Below are 22937 nucleotides of genomic sequence, written 5' to 3'. Positions count from 1 at the left end.
AGAATCTCTCAATCCATTTAAAATATTTTCCACGTAAACGTTATAATTAATTACAATAAACTGATTATCGGATAAATTATATCTTACTTTATACGTTACTTCACGATATGTTCGTGTTTCTGCCAACGCGTCCATCAGTCCAAGCCATGTGAAATACAATAAGAGATACAGATGAACGAATAACCAAGCATGTGTGCTTAATGAATGATAAACTCAGGCACAATGGATATTTCGTAAGCTGAATTGCGTACGTGCGTGTGTATTTCGCATGGTATTGGACGTACGTCAAACGTGCACATGCAATTGGTTCGTATCGCGATTATCAAGGGTGCAACGCACGTTCGTCGCCTGTGTACATACGCGTGGCCGGTTTGATTCACGTGTCTGCGTACGTGTGAAAGCGCGACTGCGAGAATGCATTTTGGCGCGGGTGTTCCAGAGGAGTACCATCATGTTTGTAGGAGAAAACGTGCGGTGCAGTGCAGTAAATGGAGTAGGAGGCAAGACGGAAACTCTCGCCGCCGCGGAGACGGAGGTAAGGTAAATTGCTACAAGACGGATCATAAATATCTTGGAATAGCGTTATATATGTGCAACGGCCTTCGTTAGGATGGGGAACACCACAGCTTGCTCATAGATTCCGCAACCTGTACGATGCGAATCAATGGCGTAAGGCAGCTGCTGCAACCAGCTGTTACGATGTTGTCGATAATAGGGAATCTTGTAAAGTCGACTGTTCCAAACCAGTTGAACATCGTATCCTTGGGCAAACGTAATGTCAAGGCGTATATCTTGCATGATATATTCTCGTAGGTATATACTTAATCAATATTCGCCAAGTAATATATTTTTCTCACATAATATTATAGGATAATTACAAAGTCGTTATATCAAACTGTATAAACTATGAAATAATCAATTGTTTCGATTCATTTTCAATAAATAATGCGAAATAAATGACAATTTGCGCAATGTACCAAATACTGTCTCCAAGAATCGGTATCTGGGCCAAGGACAGCCTATTGCACTCGACACAGTTGCATACTACGCGCGCAGGTTACAATTAATGGTACAATTTAGCCGAGGTCGAGAGTCGCTCTTGCTGTTCATCAAAACGATACGACCGAGGTCGAGCAGCAGGAGAGAGATGAGCTAATTGAAGGATAAGGATGAGGAAGACTGATAGCTAGTTTGAAGAAAAAAGATATAAGGAGAATACGAGCAGAGCAAAATAATTTCGCCGAGATAAAAATGAGATAGATGTTATGTAAGCAGAGCTGTGTCTCTTTCAAAAATTAACGCTTCCATCCTCTTTCATGGCTCTCTCGATATAAAGGAAGATATTGCTTTTTCATTACTTACCGATTGATTTTCTCAAAGACTTTTCAATATTTTGTCTCTTCCGAAAATACAAATTAAATATTAGTAATGTTCATAAACATAACATTTATTTAAATTATAAAAATATTGGGTTGAACAAAAAATTCGTTCATTTTTTGTTAAGAAATGGTATTAGTATAAATAAATAAAAAAACGGAACTTTTCGTTCCGATTTTATTTGAAAGAACTTCGACAAACGCAAGGAAATGCGACAAAACCGTGATTACCGATAATAGAAATTGGAGATAATTTTAATTTTGACTATGTCTCTACAAAAAAAATAGGTTCAAAATAAATGTGAGTTTTGTGTGTAAAATATTAACGATATGAAAAAATGAGTTTGATTACTAACCGTTACCGATAATTAACATCCTTTTATTGTTTTCAACGATGTATTCTTGTAAAGTGTGTGATGGCTTTCTATAGCATTTAACAGTAATCATCGACTGACATATTGATAGTACCAGCTGTCAATGAAATTTTTCATATAATATTCATGGCAAGTATTGAAAATAGCTCCAAATGTTCGTTATGCCTAACTTTTTTCGAATAACAAAACAAATTAGTCTTAAAAATAGAATAAAATTTTTTGTTGCATTTGAAATTATGTTTGGTATTTCGCATTGTAGAAATTTTTCCCTTACATACATATATAAATTATAAAATAGAAAGTACGGAATAATAAATAATAAAATCGAGCACATAAATATATTGTATATTCTAAAAATATTAGTGAATCATCTTCAAGTAAGTACAATTCTTTATGATGGCAACGTTAAGAACTTGGAGCTTGTTGCAGTTGAGCATACTTAAGAGTTTTTCATTTTTTTTCCAGCAATCATGTCTTCGCCGGTTGTCCCGAGTGCCTGCCGACACTTTCGAACGTGAAGAATGCGTCTCGTCCGTGGATTATATCCTCGGCGAGTTGCGCGTGCTCGAGCACGCGCTGCGCCGTTTCTTCCTACTTCGTGTCTCGCAATCTCCTTGTAATTGGAACCTCTCGCATCACCCCGCTGTTCCGCGATTTCCTTGTGATTGAAACGACGTCGTGTATACGGTAATGCTGTTTGGAATTCACGAGCAAAATTGGTTCCCACGTACCTATATATTACCCACATGACACCGCAATCAGATACTCATTCGCGATTAAGCAGTTTCATTGTCGCATTATCAAATATAAACTTCATCAAGTTTAGATATAAATTACACGCCCTTGTTTGCAAGATCCTTAGTTACTAATGCACTGCCGTAAATTATTTAAGCGAATAAAATACATAGATATAAACAATTTTCATGTTTGGTTTGGAGTTTGCAATATTGATAAACATTTTTTTTTTTAATCCGACTTAATAGAAATATTTTATAAGCACAGAATTCCAACTAAGTTTCTACATTCGATTATTCTTTTATCTTAATGTTCGTAAAATTATTGAAAAATTTCTTGCACTCTGCATTACGATATTGCACAATTGAATAATAGGAGTTGCAACCAATTTTATTACAATTTTAAAGGATATTTGAGAAAGAGAGAGAGAGAGAGAGAGAGTGTGTGTGTGTGTGTGTGTGTGTTTCATCATTATTGAATAAAGAATTCGTATTTAAATTAGTTTCACGTTACTTCGTTCCAGAGTCAAAATTATAGGTGGTTACTGGAGAACGGAACAGAGTTTCAAATGTACTCAAAGACTTGTTCACCGCAAAGCGAATTTTTCCTCTGTAATGATAGATAACGCAATTTCCTGTTAACTTTTACAACACAACACACAAGTTTTAACTTTCGATAAAAATTTAGTTTCTACTTACGTATTGCACATTATTGTATAGTTGACAATTTTGAAAAAAAATTTTAAAAATATAATATATGTGACATAAATAAAATAATGTAGTAAAAATTTTTATTAACCTTTATATATATAATATATTATAGACAATTTCTACATCACTTTCACAGATATAATAAACGATTGCGTTACGAGAGGGAAAATGTAGATCACTGGTCGAAATGACAGTGAAATCACTGAGACTTTGCAGGAAATAGGAACACGTGCCATATTAAATTGTGACAGAAAACATCGTTTATCTCCTTGAAATAGGAAGCCTAATGGTAAAAGCACGTGTTCTTCTCTAGAAAATAAAAAGAACCTAAGATGAATGAATTCACATAATAGAATAAAACCAACTTGAGGACAGTACGATGGTTTTTCGGATCCATTAGATCCTCTTTTGTGTCTGACGATGCATAAAATAAAGCAACATCGATTAATTCATGTTTTGTCTCTTCAAATTAAGAGGACTCTTATCCTGTCCTGCGATGCTCATATATCCTTGATTTGAATTTCGTTCTCATCTTTACTATTGACAAGTTGATACTAATAGTGTTAAAATCTCAACTATCTTTATTTTATAAATCTCCCGCTTTAACATAAATTTCACATTAATTACGTTGTCGTGAAACAAGTTATTAATTTTATACGCCATTCGCTGATAGAAATTGCCGTTGTTTAAAAGCTCTAAATATTTACGGTCGAAAATTACAGCCATCCAGGCATGTCCAAAAATTGATATTGACTTACTGTCCTCGTCTCGCAGCTAGAAGCTGGATCCCCTTTTGACAGCAGTGGCTTAATGTAAATTTCACGGAACGACTGGTGTCATAAAAGCCGCGGTTTAGATATCAATTTATCACCGCTTTCTGCTCGGTAATATCGCATTATTTCCTACCCTTTCTGGTCCTCGCGGCCGGCAACAATGGCGATGGGCAATCAATAGCACTCACAACCCGCCTCTCTTTCGCGCGCCTCCCTCTGTACTCCCTAACCCCGCCGCATCGTTCAGCCTGGAGGGAACTTTTGGTCATTTTTCATCCTCATGTCCTATCGACGGCCGACATTACAGTATGAAGACTGACGTGTATGCCATCGATGTGCGAGCTATGCACGCATTACTGCTTCCATTCTTCGTATTAATCTGGGGGGAACTACAAGAGAGAGAGAAGGAGAAAGCCCGAAAACACAGTCAAATAGATAGGCGCAAATTAATTTCATATTGAAATATTCATAAAACAAATTAAATGATTTTTAAATCTTCTATGTATTTTTCAGTGTAATTGAAATAAATATATTTAATATTGCACATATATAGTTTTCAAAAAATTCATTAACTGATATTTTTATCGTATTGCATACTTATCAGATTTCGCGATTATAAATAATATCAATTAAAGAGAATTATTTGAAATTGAACTACGTTAATTATAATAGTTTAATTATAATAGTTTAGATTACTATACTAATAAAAATAAAATGCAATATATTGGATGATTTAATCCAAGCGAGAATTTAACTAAACGGTTCTGTTGTTTATAAAAATTAGCAAAGAATCGTATTTGAAGAAATCGTTTAAGAAGGAGAGTTTTTAAAATGTTTTGTGTACACATTTTATTTTACAAAATAAAAAAAACAAATCTACACTATATAGACAAAAATCTCAAGGTATTTATATGCTCTTTATTAAAATTTTATTGAACAATAAATAATCGCAATAATCATATTATTTAACAAAAAAATTAGAAATACTTTTCAACCGTATTAACAAAAGCTTTGAACTTCCATCGAATTCATATCTTACGAATTATGAAACCGATATGTTGGTAACGTTATAGGTGGTAACTGAAGATAAAGAGCAGATTCGAGCCCAAGGGTGGTTCATGCAATAAAGAGTAAGAGCGCATATAAGCCGTAGCTGTTAGTTCGCAGCCTGGTCACGACACGGGTAGGTTGCGGCATGAGGCGGTTTCTAGGGAGGACAGGGAAGCCCGGAGACTGGAGAGACTGCATTATGCATCCAAAAGTGGCTGGCTACACCCAGCTACGATTGGACTCCTAATGTGATCTGTACACAGGGGGCACGCTTTGTCGTAGAATATTCGACGTCTGATGTGCAGGAAAGTGCTATTCCTGTAAGATTATTCACTTCATTTTCCAAAAGTCCGCTATAATTAACAGAATTCTGCAGGTTCTTTTCCCAATAGTTTTAATAATTACAATACATTTTGAAAAGAGGATCAGTGATGTAACATATGACATCGGAAATATAGGAAATTGATTTCACATTTCCATTATATAAAAATTAATAATGATTTTATCATTTCACTCAGACTTGATTTTACTCTTAATACTTTTTAAATATTACAACAAATACACTATTATCAGCTTTAAAACTTTTAACATTGAATTAAGTTCATGTTCGCTGTGTCAGATTTCAACTACTTGTTGATTGAAAAGAAAATTAAAGAATGTAAAGTTTCTTTAAAACTTATTATTATATTGCATAAATTACGACTGTAGTTGTGTGAATGAGAAAATAAGAGAAGAAAGAAAAAATAGGGAACAAGAGAAAGTAACAGAGAGAAGGAAAAAGCCCGCGAGCGAAAATACTCCATGTGCACTCGTGTGTAATTATTTGAGGATATGTACAGAAACTGTCATCATCGACAGAGCCTGTCGCTGCCACTACCCGACAGACTCAACCTCGAAATCCTATAATTCGATTCGAACCAACGACCCAAATCGCATCCGATATTCACTATAAGATAGAAAACGAGAACCTGTCCAAGTATCGTCGTGACTTTGTTGTTTCTAACGTTGGCTAATCTTTATTTCTGACAGACTTTTTGCATCACCGACTATATATTCGAACTTATTGGGCTTTAAATTCATATTTTATATCAGTACGTACATTTCATCGTCGAGAAGTTAACATAATTATTTCAAACTGTCGAGTTCCATTTATAAGTTATTCGTCCGCGTGTAGCGTGTAGTTATATAACTACGTACCGAAAATATTTAACGCTTTCGCTACCAGCATTATATATGAGGTACTTGAGTTTCATGGCAGATGCAATTTTGCATTTTATGTTTCTAAAACAAAATTAAAATTTATGTTGTTTAATATCGGATAACTTAATTGGATCATTATGATATTTAATTAGCGTATAGTATGAAAATGTTGATTATATGTATCAAATAGCCATGTTTTGAAATAACTTATGCAAAGCATGGATCTAGCGCAATATTTATTTGATTATGGTTCGAGACGACGCGACGCAACGCTTGTTCACAATCGCAACACAACTCGAGTATAAAGCCAGTGATTTGTCTCCGACTATGGTTTGGCACTTCTCACCTGTTATCGATTTTGTTGTTATCGATTTCAACCGAGGCCATTCTTTTTGCGTATGTTTTATTTTTATGGTCCCCTCGCAACAGTTGCAGCTGCGCATCGTTTACGCGCGCTGAAAGGATCATCGCAAAAGTGGTCGCAAATGCAAAATAAAAAGAGGAAGGAAAATGAGATAATAAGTTCCATCATATGCATATTAATTGATTGCGAACGACTGAAATGATAAATTTTATATAGTAAAATCGAAATATTGATTTATTTATAGTATATATAGATCGTAGATTGCAGATATTATCAGATATTGTAGTAAAAATGAAACATATATTAGTGATGCAGTAAATTATATTTGTTTAATTAACAAATGCTTGCAAACTAATATAAAAAAGTAACAAAAGTTTAAGAAAATAATTTCTTTCAAAAGTGCGCGTATATCTATACGTATATACATGTAAATATCAGCAGAACAGAATGAAATCTTTAATTAAATCCGAATCACACAATTAATAAATATAATAACCTATTCGTAATTACAGTAGTTACGAGAATTTGTATTTATCTAAGAGACTACAGGAATGTAATCATTCGAGTTGCCTCGAACTAAAGCGATTTACAACGATTTGGTTCCAATGCCGTTGACGTCAGTGCGGTCATTACGCCGACTGAAGGAATTGAATTAATTGACGCCCAGCGGCGCTTTGCCCTGACCGAAAGCAGGTCATGACGTCACAAGCGGAATATTGTTCTTATTATGCAGTTCTCTCTCGGGCTACTGATTTAAACAGTTGACTAATTTGCACGTACATAGAAAATAAAGCTACTACAATGTACTTTTTATTAAAAAATATTGCAAAAAAATATAGGAAATAGTAGTAGTATTGTCAAAAATACAATGTTTTATAAAGAGAGATTGTAAATTGTGTTAAATTTTCAATTTTACTGCAAGCACTTTGTACACGGAATACCGATGTTTCTATTCATTAAAATTGCTCATTAATTTTTTATTAATTTTATTAATTAGGATATACATATATGCAAACATGATGTAATTAATCATTCTAGTTTATAAATTTTTATCATGCAGAAAAAGCAAAATATGCAACGATGCGCCATCGTAAACAGAATTTATTGAAACTCGGATTCGTGAGTTTGAATTTTAATCGAGCTTTGTTAATTTATTTACGCGATTACCATGGCAACGATTTTAAATTATGAATTCTCGCAGCTCATATCCAAATTTATATAAAACCGTTTGAAAATTGTTATGATTTTCTATTGCACACATAATTACGGAAAAAATTAAATGAATCACTTGGATTAATCTTTTTCGCCGCGACGGGATAGACATTCATCACGGCGAGGAAAAACAAAAAAAAATCGGACACAGAGAAAGTATCGAAGCTAAGTGTACTGATACACGCAGGAGCAGAACGAATGAGTGGATGGCAACGCGGAAGGCGACGAAGTGGGAAAAGCTTCTGCGGTTGAAAGTCTCCTGCGCTACAGGAAAAAGCTGCCGAGGCCATCGACATCATGAAATGTGAGGCCCGAAAAATAGACAGACTGGTTTTATATATTTTTCCATTAGAGTTACATAGCATAAGTCTATAAGTAAATTGTTGACAAAAAAATATGCTCGTAATCTCGTAATATCAGAATATGAAAGAACATCTCATTCTAATAATTTATAATAATATTATTTGTACCATTAGCAACACAACTCAAAATAATTTTAAATTATTTCGATTTTATATAGCGTATTTTATAGTACCGGACAAGTACCTATCGATTCAGTAAAGTAGCTGAGCTTCGTATTCAACAATAATGTGCGTAATCAGTCCTTTTAGTAGATATTGGCCGTACCCTTTAGGTTACAACTAGTACCATTTTAGCAGCGAGTTATAGGTATATTCTCTCACATCGTTATTAGTGCTCTGAAACACGTATGGCTTAAATCGACAGAATTTAATTTATTCAAGTCTTTAATGTTTTCGCGAACATGTATCTGTGCACTAAAGAGATTACAGCTAAAATTTGCAATGGCACACTAAAACACTGCAGAATCGTCTAATATTAAGTTTGTATAAAAGCATCGCAAAATTGTCACTTGACTTTTAATCTCACCCTTATATATGTATACTGCTTATAATAATAATTATTATTATGATTGTATAATTATTATATTAATAACACTGTGAAATTTTCCATCACGAGTGTGATCAGTCGTTTTCGACGTATTTTTGCCTGCTGAACACGTTGGCAAAAGTTGGCTATCACGTCACAATTTTGAGAAAAATGCGTCAAAGGAGTCGAAAACGAAATAATCGAATTTTCTTAAAATTGTGATGTGATAGCCAACTTTCGCCAACAGATTTCATGTTTAGCAGACAAAAATACATCGGTGATGACTATTTATACTTGGGATGCGAAAAAAGAGATCAAATTTTGTTCCACAGATATTTAATAATAACTACAATTGTAATAATTAATAATTAATTATAATAATAATAAAACCTAAATAAATGTATGTATATAATATTTTGGGAAAGAAATAAATTTGTTTCAATTAGCGTAACGCATATTCTTAGAATTCAGAATGAGCTACTTAAACCGATTTACAGAAATGCCATTTCTCTTCCTAGATATTATATCGCCGCTTAACTGAACGTTCTTGGCTAATTCAATTAGAGCCAGTATTAGGTAATGCCGTGGAGGGATGATACAAGAATTAGCCACCCTGATAGTAGCAGATCGTATTAAGGGGAAACGCTGAGTTACTCGACGTTTCCTTAAGTCACTCGTGACATTCAACCGCCTGGTCTGTTGCTGAATGTAATACGATAAGAGAGATTATAGTACGATATACCGTTTTATTGAAAAATATCTACACCTTACATATCTGTAACATCATTCTTTTTTTATCTTAAAAAAATTTTGCAAATATTAATTATTTAATAAATAAATAAAATCAATACATTCTTGGTTCTCAGACTCAAGAGAAATTTAAAATTGATATTTTCTTTTCAATTTTTATATTCGAGAATGGAGGCTTTTTTATAATTGTAATAAAATACTTTTATCATTTCTTTTTAATTGTTAAAATTTACGATTAAGATTTACGATGACTTTAAAGTATTTAACTAAAATTTATATTATAATTTATATTTCTGTTTCAATTTTTTAAGCAGATTTTTTAAATAAAATTTTTCTTAAGTTTTATTTATAAATTCGTCTAAAGTATTTAAAATGTGGAAATTAAATTATTCTTTTTCTATTTATTTTTCTTATTCTCATTTCATACGTAAAAGCTCATATTCTACCTGGCAGTAATCTTCGACTCTTGAGCGGGATGATCCGCCTTGCAAATAAAACCTTACGAAGCTTGCACGGAAGGCAAGGATGGATACTTCCTGTAAGTCGGAGGCAAAGCGCTCGAAAAGTCCGATCCCTGTACGCGGATACGCGAAGAGTAAAATCAAAGCTGGTGCAATAAAAAATCAAAGCCGACGAGACTACGGTGCGGGGAGGGTCAAGGACTCTTTTACTGCTTTGACGTTGAACGAACGTCTGGCATATTCCGCTCCGACGTGCACCGCGCTCTTCCGGTATCCTGCGAAAGCACCACAACGAGTGAAACTCCTGAAATATTCACGATAAAGAAAAAGCGCCTCTGACGTCGCGAGCTTCGTACATTGTAGCTTCCTGTGGTTTTGCTGCATCACTATGCTCGGGGAATGAAAAGATTCATTCGGCGTTGATCTCAGTATCTTAGTAAGAGAAAAATCAAAATGCTCTTCAAGTCAGATTTTTTGTCTTTAACCTAGAGTTCATCTCTGACGGTTATATTTTACACCATGAGAGCATCGTTCCGTAACTAAGAGAAAAAAGTAAAATCTTAATTGATCAGTTTAAAATATTTATATCACGTTTAAAGAAAATCAAAAGAAATAATTCATCGCGTTTGATGATTTAACGACAGCTCGTTTGATGATTTAATCAATTTGCAAATTTTGCTTCACTTCGTGAAACTAGCGTAATCTCTTAGAGTAGAGTTACGAGCATGTTTCTCCTTAAAAAGCTTTGGGGAAAATTTATGAATTCTTGGGCGTAGTCTCGCTGCCGGCACAACGATTCGTCGCAGGCCGTGCAGCCACCTACCCTCTTGTACTTCCCTTAACATTATTGAAGAAACGATCTACGGTAAATTTCCTGAGAGCACGTCGCGAGCAAAACGGTTCGTCACGGAATAAAAAGCACATGCCTCGACTCGTTGCTGCAATATTTGCGATTCTATCGGCTAGTTTTTTTTTTCGTGCGTAAGGAGATCATAATTTGTGACAGTGCAAAGTGCTCTCTAATGCACTCCTCCTGTAAAACAATTCTTCAATTGTTTAAAATGGCAAGCATTAAATAACATAATACACGGGCGATTAAATCGCGCCACTAACAATAAGTGACGGGATATATAGTCGCCGATGTGTACTATTTAGTAGTATTGAATAACAATGCTAATAAAATCGTTTCTTCATTGAAATCCATATTGTAAATAAATTTGTGATGCTATAAAATCGTATATATTCGTTATTCAATAACGCTATTCAGTAAAGCTACTGAATCATGCACATCGATGACTAAATCTCATCACTTATAATTAGTAGCGCGACTGACAATAAGTCATCAGTATCATGGCTTTTGAAATTTATCCCGATAAATGTGCAATTTAATAAGTTTTATTGCATAAGAATAAAATTAAACACGAAATTAATTAAAAAATGCATAAAATGTTTTATATAAATTGAACACTCGAGAAATTCAACCGAATATATAATCGAATTATTCGCCAATTCTTTAAAATTAATTAATCGTCGCGCTTTATTTTGTAAGAAATTATATAAAATTATGTGTAGAATTGGTTTGCATCACGTTTGCTGCATGGTATTCCACTCTTATCTTCTTTTTCATGCAAAATGACAAAGGGATCCAAGTTATACATCGCGTCTCCAATTTTCTGTCTGAACATTCGTTGTCCTGCAGCACAGGCAAACAGTTAAGCAAATGCCGAGACAACTTGTCCAGTTAAGGCAAGCAGTTCGTTACAAAGGTTCTCAGGATATTACGGTAAACAGTTTTCGCCGTCCTCGCATTTGCACACTCGTATATGATATTTTCATATGTATCATATAAAGAAGATTTAAGTTTGTGCAAAATTTAAATTTTTAAAATCTTATTTTTATATCTTATATAAATCACACAATAAAACTTGCAACATCTTACGACCAAAATTTATTTTACTCTATTTTATTTTTCAAAAGAGCGAAGCTAATAAACATTGTTGTGTTATCTTTTACTCTCTTGACAAAAGATAAAATAATCTAGCGTAAATGCAATAAAATGCAAAGAGTGTAAACAATCGATCTTAAATATGCTTTACGATATACAATAACAGTTATTAATAATCATGAATACCAACATGAAGAGACAAAGCATTCGCGGTTCGCACGATTTATTTAAGGAAGGAAAATGAGATCGTTTAAATATTATTTTAATAGAACTTTGTATGTACGTGTCTGCATGATTATAATACATATATATAATATATATGTTTACTTTTAGTATTTTTAAAAATAATTTCCCAGAATTTTTTGAAAAGTGCTCATAATCGATTGTCTTTTTATGTATTCTGGTTTGATGCTTGTGCTTGAAATTAACATAAAATGAAATACATTATTATATTGACAAGAATACAACAAACAAATACTACCTATTGCCTATATTCAATAATTATACTGACAGAAAAATCTGGACTACAATAACCATGACAATGACAATGGCAACTATAGCAACAATGACAGTAACAACGACAAAGATAACGATAACAACAATGGTAACGATAGGAGATAGTTGGACTTGTTTTTGTCCAACCTTCGCGCCAGCTTTATTTCCTGGACATTTCCTTCTGTCGTCCAGTCACGTTCCCGGAGACACTTGTCTCGACAAAACGCACAGCCGTGACGGCGAAATGACGAGGCAAGCCTGGCAACATGTAACGAGATCGATCCACCTACTCCACTCATGTTCTATCTAAACAGGAAATAAAGGAATCTCTGGACAAAACACGAGACTGTACGAGCAAGGAGTATGGAACACGTGAATCTTTGAAATAAGAAATGTGAAATGATGGCAATCCCGGCCAGAGATCGATACCAACGATTGTGCGAATCTATTTTCTGAGGAAAGATTTTTACGTCTTTAAGATTTGTAGAATGTATACAATATACATTGTATATATTCAGATTGCAAGCAAATATATGCACATGAGTCTTATGTTTTATTTGATATAAATGCGTAAAGCAGAAATTAGTATAGAATATTGTCTCTATATTGCACTCACTCATTGTAGTTTTTATTCCCAGAAATCAAGTAAAGCTTACCTGAAACATAAAAAGACAATCGATTATGAGTACTTTTGAAAAAAATTCTGGTAAATTATCTTTAAAAATACTATAAGTAAATATATGTTATAATCGTGCAGATACATACATGTACAAAGTTCTATTAAAATAATATTTAAGGTGACGTCTGTTTTACCGAATGAACACAATAATTTTTGTGTCGCGATTTCTCCGTGTTACTTTAATAGATTTGGTAATCCTTTTCTAGAATCAAATTGCATGCATTAATATGTGTCTGCAGCTTAGTGTTATGCTGAGAACAAAACAAATTTTTATAATTCAGATCTTTTTCACGAATTTTTAGCATCTAGAAACTGTTAAATCGAGATAACGTGTGCTTGATACTGTATAAACTCTGCAACTCGTATTTACGAAATTACAGTTTCTAGACTAGTAGATTACGTAAAAAAACAACAAAAAGTTTGTAGAATTAGATTTAGACACTTAATTTTTTAGAAATATGTACACGAAAATTTGTTACAATGTGTGTGTGTGCAACATTGATGTGGTAGTAAACATGAATACGTTACTATACATTATTACATGAATATCGCACGTATACGTACATATCGTCAGTAAAAAAGCGATATTATAAAGTTCGGTCGTGCTAGCAGCACCTTAAACGATTCCATTTTCCTTCCTTAAATAAATATCGTGTGGACCGCGAATACTTTATTTCTTCATGTCGGAATTCATGCTTATTAATAACTGTTATAGTATATCGTTTACCGGTGTTTGGAAATTCTGATAAAACTATAAACAACATTGCGATACATGTAATCATTATGGATACTATAATATTAGATATAATGTTCTCAATTATTAGACAAGAGAGTTAGCAATTCATTGTAAAGTTAAATATTCAATGATGAATGTAATAAATATAAAGCCGAAACTTTCGATGATAAAGCATTAGTCAAGATAAAAATAATTTAATGTTTCAAAATATAAATATAATAGATTATGCGTTATGATTGGAAAAGGATAATTCTACATCCAAGAAAGAGAAAAAATTTCTGCTTTGATAAAAAAGGTATGATTCGATAATTATATATAATTTATTATTTATCATCTGTCTTCAATTATAATAAATAAGGAAAAAGAACTTTTGCCAAGAATTTATCAAAGATACTAGATAAACTTGTTGAAATGGAATTCTCTCATAGAATCCTTCTCCCTAATAAATCCATCCAACTTACGTTGAATTTCTTGCGGATGAGAATAACGGTTGAGTCCTGTACTTCCCTACAAGCATAATTTACTTCACGAACTATATTTACATAAGAAACATTTAAAATACATCTGCTGCTCTTGCCTTTATGGCGTTAGGCAGAGTTTTCGTATGTATTCCCGAAGCCGCGATTAAATCCAATCCGGAAATATCAGAGTGCGGAAAGCACACGAAAGCCACAAAAGGCATATTGAAAACGTACTACCAGCGCGGCGCAACGACGCTTTATGGATCGTTTCTCGTGGGCAAAACGATGTTTAAAGATCAGGGAAACGATCCCATCGGGAACTGATGCGCGCCGTCCGATCGAGCGCGAAAACGAATGAATATCTAAAGGCGATTTACGATCTAACATATGCCTATTATATGATAAAATACGATATATATGTATATGATGCGCGCGCGTGTTATCAAGCAGCGCTTGCATGCGCTTATCACATATCTCCTAATCATCGCTGGAGCAACAAAAACAAAATTATAAATTACATTTGGAAATATATAGATATATTTCCGGGGACGTGTGCATATGACTTGAAATTATACATACTATATATGTATGTATATACAATAGTCTCAATTTCTGGACAAACATATCTTTTATTGACCTATGTCTTTCGTTTACTAATTAAATAGATAGAATTATATTTCTAGAAATATCTATAATTTCTCTCTGGACTATTTACAATTCAGTCTACCGACGAGACAGGCCATAAATCAGAGATATAAAAATTTGATATACAAAATAGCTGTACCCTTATTCTCCGCTTGCGTTTAATTTTCTCAAACTCGTAAACGTGCGGCGTAGGTGCGCACGTTTACCTGGAGCGTTATGACGATGCATAATAAATCCCCAGCTCCTTCAGGTTTGCCTCGTTAAATTTATGAAGGACGCAGGTAGTTGTTGAGGATACGGTCCTTCATTGTTCAACCGTTCTTTCGAAATGGTATTTTCGTACTCGCTAGAAGCCGATTATTATCCGTCACTACTACCGAGTGAACGACAAACCGGCGATTCATCGCGCGTATCAGACGACTGTTTGTTTTTATGACAAAATATCGTGCAGCATGGCGGTCACGCTATTGAAATCGCTTTGTGATTCATAAACCACCGCGAACTAAAAGCCACACTCGATGGCTATCAAAGTGGAATGGACTTCTCCTCTCCTGAACGAGCCCTTATCCGTCGTTGATAGCGCATTTCCGATACATCGTTACGGCAAAATAATCATTGATTGGTCGAAGACCGTAAAAATATTGCCATCGATTTATGGATTAAGCGAATTACGATATTAGCGCGTTGTGATTCGTTTATTACGCCGTAAAAAGGTCAATAATAAATTTTTATTGCATCTGGGACCACGCGTGTGTATTTACACTATGTATATGTGAGGGATAAAAAAACATCGATCGGGTTTATCGAAAGTCGCTTATTATTCAGTCGAGTATTTGCTTTTCGTTAGAAAGTATCGACCGTTGTTACCGTTGCGCACCGCCACTACAATGTCATCGTTAATAGACGTCAAGAGCGTTATTAATAGTTCTCGTGCGTCCGTTATAAGCAAGATTAAAAACGCCGTCAATTGAAACGATACATATTTCCGTATTATGCCCATCGGAGAATTGAGTGCTCTAGATATAATTAGAAGCGACGATATGCATTCTTCTTCATGCCCGCGCGCTTGTTACACGCTGGCATCATTAATCCTTATTCCTCTTCCGGTCGTAAAGTGGACGGGCGTGCTCGTGCGTGCAATGTAACAAAACCCTTTACTACTTATTAAAAGACGAGACGATTATCGTCCTCTTTTCGGCAAATACTGAAATTTATTGAGCGTGTCGCGTATCATACGCGTGAATCTTCGCATTCAACTTGGCGCACCGATGCGCGACGTAAAGATCAGAATGTTGCCAATATGAAGGAAAAAATATTAGATTGTACAAGGCGTGATTTGAGGAATCGTTGAGTTTAAGTACAAATTTCAAGTTCTCCTGCAAACATGCACAATTTCACATCGTAAGACCATTTTAACTTTTTGGTATGTTAAATAGCATGACATCCGTAATATCACATTATTATATTATTTGTTAAATACTTTATACAAACAGCAATGTAAACTTATTTAGTCAATTTAAAATTTAGGAAACATTTTCCTTTTTCACTCCTAACGAACATTTATTGAACATATATTGAATTTTATAAAAGATCTTGTAACGTTTTAAGTTAACCAGTTTTCAACTTTCAATAGAACATTGTCAAATTTTAAATTTTATATTTTGCGCAAACTTCTAAAATAATTAGCTGTAAATAAATTTTTTTGTTTTTTTGTATACTTAAGAATATTTCAAGATTTTAAAACAAATAAAACTTTTATTAACATTAATTAATTTATGTCTTTGACATAAATTATTTTAATATTTACTTAAGAAGAATTTTATACGATGCGATAATGAAATACTAAACCGAAAATATATCACAATAAAATGTATCATTACAATCTCGGTACGTTTAAATCAATTCAATATCGCTGCCTTCGGTACAATTTTTCGCATATTCTGCAAAATATTTCTTGATAAATATTTTTTGTACGATAGAAATTGCTTGTCATACAAAGACGAAGGTTCCATTAAAAATCACGTCGTTACATTTTGTGACGTACGAAATTAACAATGCATGAAATGACAAGCAATGCAACAAGCAAAACGGAATGGTGTTGTTATAAAAGTTTCGCTTTTACAATAATTTTAATCGTGTAATAAAAAAACAAAACTTTTCTAATTTCAATTAATAAATACATTGCGATTACATCAAGATATATTGAATTTTTCTCGTAGCATTTGCATAATTGACTAAAAAATAGAAGATTGGAATGGAAACAAAAAATAATATTAAATAATGCTTTTATGCTCGCTACTATTTGTATCGTGTTTTATTAATAATAGCCATTATTTCATACACGATTTCCCTTTATTCGATAAATGAAATAAACGCAAAGAGGATTCCGCAATAATCTGGGGAAGCGTCGCGTTTAATAATTTTTCCAATGTGCGTATTTAACTAAACTATTTATTACAAATGGCTGAATTTGATCTTGCGCTTTCTCTCTCTTTCTCGCACGAGAGAGTGCGGATCTCTTCGTTCTTGGGCTGCTTTGCCGATAATAAATGTCCGTGGTATAACGCACGCATTGTTGTGATAACATGCGTGCATCGGAAGTAAAAGCACGTTTCAGCATATTCGCAAGCAATGCGCCGATAATAATATTTCTTTGCGACGAGTTCCGTCGACCGAAGGAAACGGGGTGGCCCTCGCAGTCGGAGAGGAAAAGTTTCCCCATAAATCTGCGATTCTAAGGCCATTGTCCGTTCAGGGCCGTACACATCGTCTGCCTCTGGACACCCGGTATCGCGGGAGCAGCCTTTATGCCCGATGAAATATATCGGTGCCGAAAAGATAGCTGGCGAAGTAACCCATCTAAATTTCTGAAATTTGTTTCTCTTCACAAAGCAATTGTTACTTGACACGCAGCATATTTTGTTAACAAGACTGCTAGGTTGGAAATATTCCATCAAACAATTTCAAATCAATACATTTAAAAAAATTTTTTATGAACATAAAGCTTGGAGAAGAATGTTGGGACATTTTATCGATTAAAGAATTTTGAGAGATTCGATTTAAAAAACAACCTTATAATAATAGGATTCATTGTCAGTTAGAAATCGATAAGCAATAATGAAAAAATAGAAAAAAATAATTTGTTTTATCTCGTGTTAATCGTATTATTTGTTTTAAAGACCTCAGACTGGTGACATATTTTCCAGAACATATGAATTTGGAAGTGGAATTTTCATAAAGCCGTTGAGAAAGTTTATCTTCAAGCACACATCTGACAACATGGTAACTCCAGTTTCCGTGAAAGACAAACGTTGCAGTGGGCAAGAGAAATTTGTACATCCCTTGTGAAACAAACGTTTTTCCGAGGAATTTATGCTTCCGTACCAGAACGTTTTATACTGTGCTTATATATATATATATATGTATGTGTGTGTGTGTGTGTATAGCGCATTAACTCTAGGTTTGGATTTTACTATTTAAGTGTAGAAATTAAAATTTTTTCCGTCTATTTTTTAACTTATAATGAGATATATATAAGTAACAACAAAAAAGTTTAGTTTATTTAATTATATTTTGAGAGTGTTAAATCTTGTATGGATAAAAATTAAATAATTTTTTGAGTCATATTCAGATATTTTGGCGACTAATTAAAGTTGAATCATTACGAATATGTTTATTATATTGTAATAAAAGCTGATGTAAGAGACAGGACATTGAAAAAAATCGGCTTTTCATATTGCATATTTTAGTTGTATTATATTTAGTTGTATTGGTTAGAGTAAATATGGTATGTACCGTAACCATATATAGGTACTATATCGAGCACAAACACTTTGTTAAAGGATTAAATGCCGCAATGCGTTTTGCGATCCAGTTAATATGCGAAATACCGCCCAATCGTGTTCCATCCTTTGTAGAAGATAAAAGCTGGAAATACTACTCGACCAAAGCCGCGTTTCGCGGTTAGTGAAATCGTCGAGCGACCGAGCCGTAGGTACGCGAGACTTTTTAAAAAGAGATTTTGTTTCATTCATTGAAGTGAATGTGATTGACAGAAAAGCACGGCGTGAGAAAATTTTCGCTTTGCGTCTTTATCATCTATCTGTGCTCATCACGATATATGGTAATAAAAGAAAAGCGGATTTTTTTATCATTAGCGATTCATGCAAGATATTCGGTATGTCAACGAATGAGCGAATGGTCACTTAATCGCAAAGAAATTAATAAGTTAGTAATGTGTTGTTAAAATTTATTCTGATGCAAGTGGTCGATAGAATATTCGCAATATAAATATAATCAATATAAATATAATAGTTTTTAATCTTACCACTGTAAACGGTTTTTCGATTGACTAAAATATATCTCAAAGATTATCAATTAAATATTTTAAAAATTCTGTTATTCTTTTATTTATGTTTTTTATGTTTTTATATATTTATGTTTTTATTCTTATTTAGTATATTGTTTTAAATAAATTACACGCGCGTACAAACAATTAGTTTTAGTTCTATCTCAAATCGATTTTAAATAATAGCCTTTTATGTCGATACAAGAAGTTTTCAACAATTTTGAGTAGCCTATAAAAATTTCTTTCAAACAAAGCTACAACTTACCGTTGCATTTAATATCAATAAATTATTTATTGATAATTCAAGATTGGTGATACACACACTAGCAATACATAAATTAAATAAACGATTCGTTCTCGCACTTAAAGACTTTCATTGCGTCAAATTGTTAATTACTAGACGTTTTTACGTAAAACTTGCGCGTTTTTATACTAAATCTAGATAAATGGTGATAAATTTATCGGTTTAATAATTACTCTGATTTTGCATCTTCGTTAAAATTTTTAGAGTTCTCTGAGTTTACGAAATAAATTCAACGCATCGAAAAGTTAAACAGAATAAATTTGCACCGTAAATTCAGTAGAGATTAACAAATTTAAATCTGCTCAGAATTAAACAGAAACGATAATTTCTCAGGCACAACGACAAATTTCATTAGAAAACCGCTTCAAGTCACTTAATTCAGTTGCTATGTAAATTATTCTAATGAAAAACATTTGTGTGGCACATGCACAGGCAAAGATTGCAAAACGTTTCGACGTAACGGAATATTACGTTATCACAAACGCCATACAGGATTCAAAGACGCGAATCGTTTCCATTTCCGCTCTGCAAGCGTTACTGTGTAAATCCTTCCTTTATTGTGACAGACTCGACTGCGTGTATGATTCCGTATGCAATGCATTTCTGATAGTCTGCAAGTTTGAATTACGACGATAGAAGAGCAGGATCAAGACCATTGAGATCGGATTCGCGCTGCCTAACGGAACTAATCACTTTTGAATCTCACGATGTTACAATATATATTGTATATATATATATATATATATATATATATATATATATATATATATACACACATCCTACTCTCTATCGATCTATCTTCTACCGTTTCGTGTTCTTCATTCTGAATGAAAGCCTTGATTTCCTTAGGTTTATCTTGCTTTATCCTTTTGATGCTCTCATTTATTATTACTTGCACTAAATCGCTCATAACAATCCAACATTAATACGTCATTAGACGTTGTTATTCCTGCGAATTCGCTGTTATTCCACAGAACAAACTTCAAGATTAAATTAAATTAGAATCAGATTATAAGATCTAAATTAAATTAATTCTGCAGACGTTTATAAAGATGGTATTTTTATAAAATGATATTTTTTGACTAAAGTCAAATGTTTTTATTAAAATATTATAATATTAAATAAAAATTAAAGTAAAAAAATACAATTTAAGACATTAAATATTACAAATTTAAAAATTAAAATTAAAATTAAGATCTTTTATAAACATGATGTACGATTTTTATATGTTATATTTATAAAAGTTTCTGTAATATATTTTTAATTATTTTGATTAATTAAGTTTATTAATATAGTATGCACACGTCATAGAAACGATGAATAAAAAATTAGAAAATTATGAAGTAGCAAAACACAATTATTTTTATTCAAAATATCTCATTAAAATAACAGCTGTAAATTTTTAAGTATCGTTAATTGTTAAAAGGCGCAATTTTCACTTATTTTATTAAAGTTTCGGGAATTGCGATAATCTATGTCATGCGATTAATATGGTTTGTCAGGGTTCTTGCATGTGCGCACTTTCGGGCGTCTTTGTGCGAGTTGTCGCGAACAGTAAGTACGCCGAGCGTCTGCTTGAAAACTATAACCGAGTTAAAGGAAACTCCTTAACTAAATTCCATGTTAAATACCGACCTTTCGCCTTAACCCTCGACCACAATGTTCCTAATTGAATTAAAATTTCCACAGAAGTCCGACGCGGTTATAGCGCCGCAATGGAGTTTATTGCTCGAACATGGCGTGCCGACATTCGCCATCTGCTGTTGGACATCTTTTGACCGTGACAGCCACAACTTATGACGTTCACAAATTCGTTTTGTTTTTCAAAATTATAAAAAGTGTGACATATCAATTTTGATGAGAAAGAATTATACAAGAAACGTAAATTATATTGAAAAATTCACGTCATTATTATTTATTGGCATCGTTCTTATTATCGGGATATCATAAGATACATTAAAATTTCTTATAAATAACAATAACGTTATGTAACCAAGACTTTATCTAAAAAATGTATCGGTTTTTAGCAAATCGAGATGAGGTTTTACCTAACAATAAGCTGTAACGAAGACTGAGATTTTTTGTTTGTAAATACATAAATATAAGTTTATCTTGATACTAGAGGAAGAAGAATAAAATTTTTTGAGCGGGAGAGGATTGCGAAAAAAAGGGGGAAATAGTAAAAGAAAGATCAAATCAGATTCGCACGAGGAATCAATGACCGATGCTGGTCACGTAAGGAAACTACAGGATTTAGTCGATGACGATATAGGCTTCGTGGACGATAAAGTTATACTTTTAAGATAATGGGATCATTCTTAAGACCGTGGCGGTAGAGAAAGCCTGCTTGAGCAATTCCGCAAATCGCTGAGCGCGCGATGAATTCAGTTCTATCGCGGTCGGTATGGGTTAAAATAAAACAGGATAAAAGAGCTGGTATTTTCCTAGTTCATAGAGATCGAAACAGTGTATGGGAAGGAGCAGAATTCCAGTTCATGACAAGAATTACTAATGAACAATAGCGTATATCGAGATGACTTTTTGTGTATTTATTAGATTAAAGTATACCATCTATATGTGTCTTTCCGATCAGTTGCTATCTTTCGAAAAAGGTTTCTTCGTAACGTATTATAACAAATTAATGCTAACAATAAATTCACAAAACAAATCAATATTTATGCAAGCCAAATTTTTATTATTTTTAATACAGAATTAAAATTCACAGAATTTGGTTTTATACTAAACAATCAGCTTTTTAAGCAGACAATACAATTATGAGATAAATATATTATCAACATTAGCAAATATGTCCTGGCCCTTTAATGTAACATTGAAAATTAGAAATTTCTCAAGTATCTCTCACATTCTGACAAATACTTAGTTTCCTCGGCAAAAGTCATTTAAATATCATCTGTAGCTTGCTATATACCTTTTAGCAATTGGCGACAATCGGCTTGCTTTTTTGCGTGGTCTTTGTCAGAGTTAATCGGCCGTCTGGTCTACGGTCGCAAATTGCTTTTGCGATCGGTTACGATTAATTCTGATTAAACGGAAGGAAACATTGGTCGGAGAATGGGAACGAAGCGAGACAAAACATGCAGCAGACGGAATCCGAGAATCGCGTGGCTGCCACGAAGAAAAACAATTAATTTTACTTCGTATTGATAAACTTTCGAGACAAAACTCGTGGATAAATCCAAGTAAAGTAACGAGAAAGAAGAGAAAGTGCTAACGAGTCAGAAAAAAGAAGGTGCAGCGGAAAGGTAAAGTGAAGATTGAAAAAGAGACAATAGCGAGGGAAGACAAATTTTATTACCGCATCTGTAAGCAGAGCGTATCGCGCTTACGAATTTGTTCAATAACACGAACGATTTGTTTCTCGATGTCGTGAACCGACTAAGAAACGAAATTGGAGTGCTCGATGAAAAATA

At 33.4% G+C, this 22937-nt stretch overlaps 1 protein-coding gene across 2 annotated transcripts in view; it reads right to left on the bottom strand.

Annotated features, from left to right (window-relative positions):
• Positions 1 to 22937, bottom strand: part of LOC105451989 — a 282408-nt gene that overhangs the window by 35960 nt on the left and 223511 nt on the right. The window lies entirely within an intron of this gene.

Source organism: Wasmannia auropunctata, unplaced genomic scaffold (assembly GCF_000956235.1).
Source record: "Wasmannia auropunctata unplaced genomic scaffold, wasmannia.A_1.0 LD336039.1, whole genome shotgun sequence".
In the NCBI taxonomy this organism is placed as follows: Eukaryota; Metazoa; Arthropoda; class Insecta; order Hymenoptera; family Formicidae; genus Wasmannia; species Wasmannia auropunctata.
The sequence above is the reverse complement of the archived record's forward strand: the minus strand, read 5'-3'. Positions and strand labels throughout refer to the sequence as shown.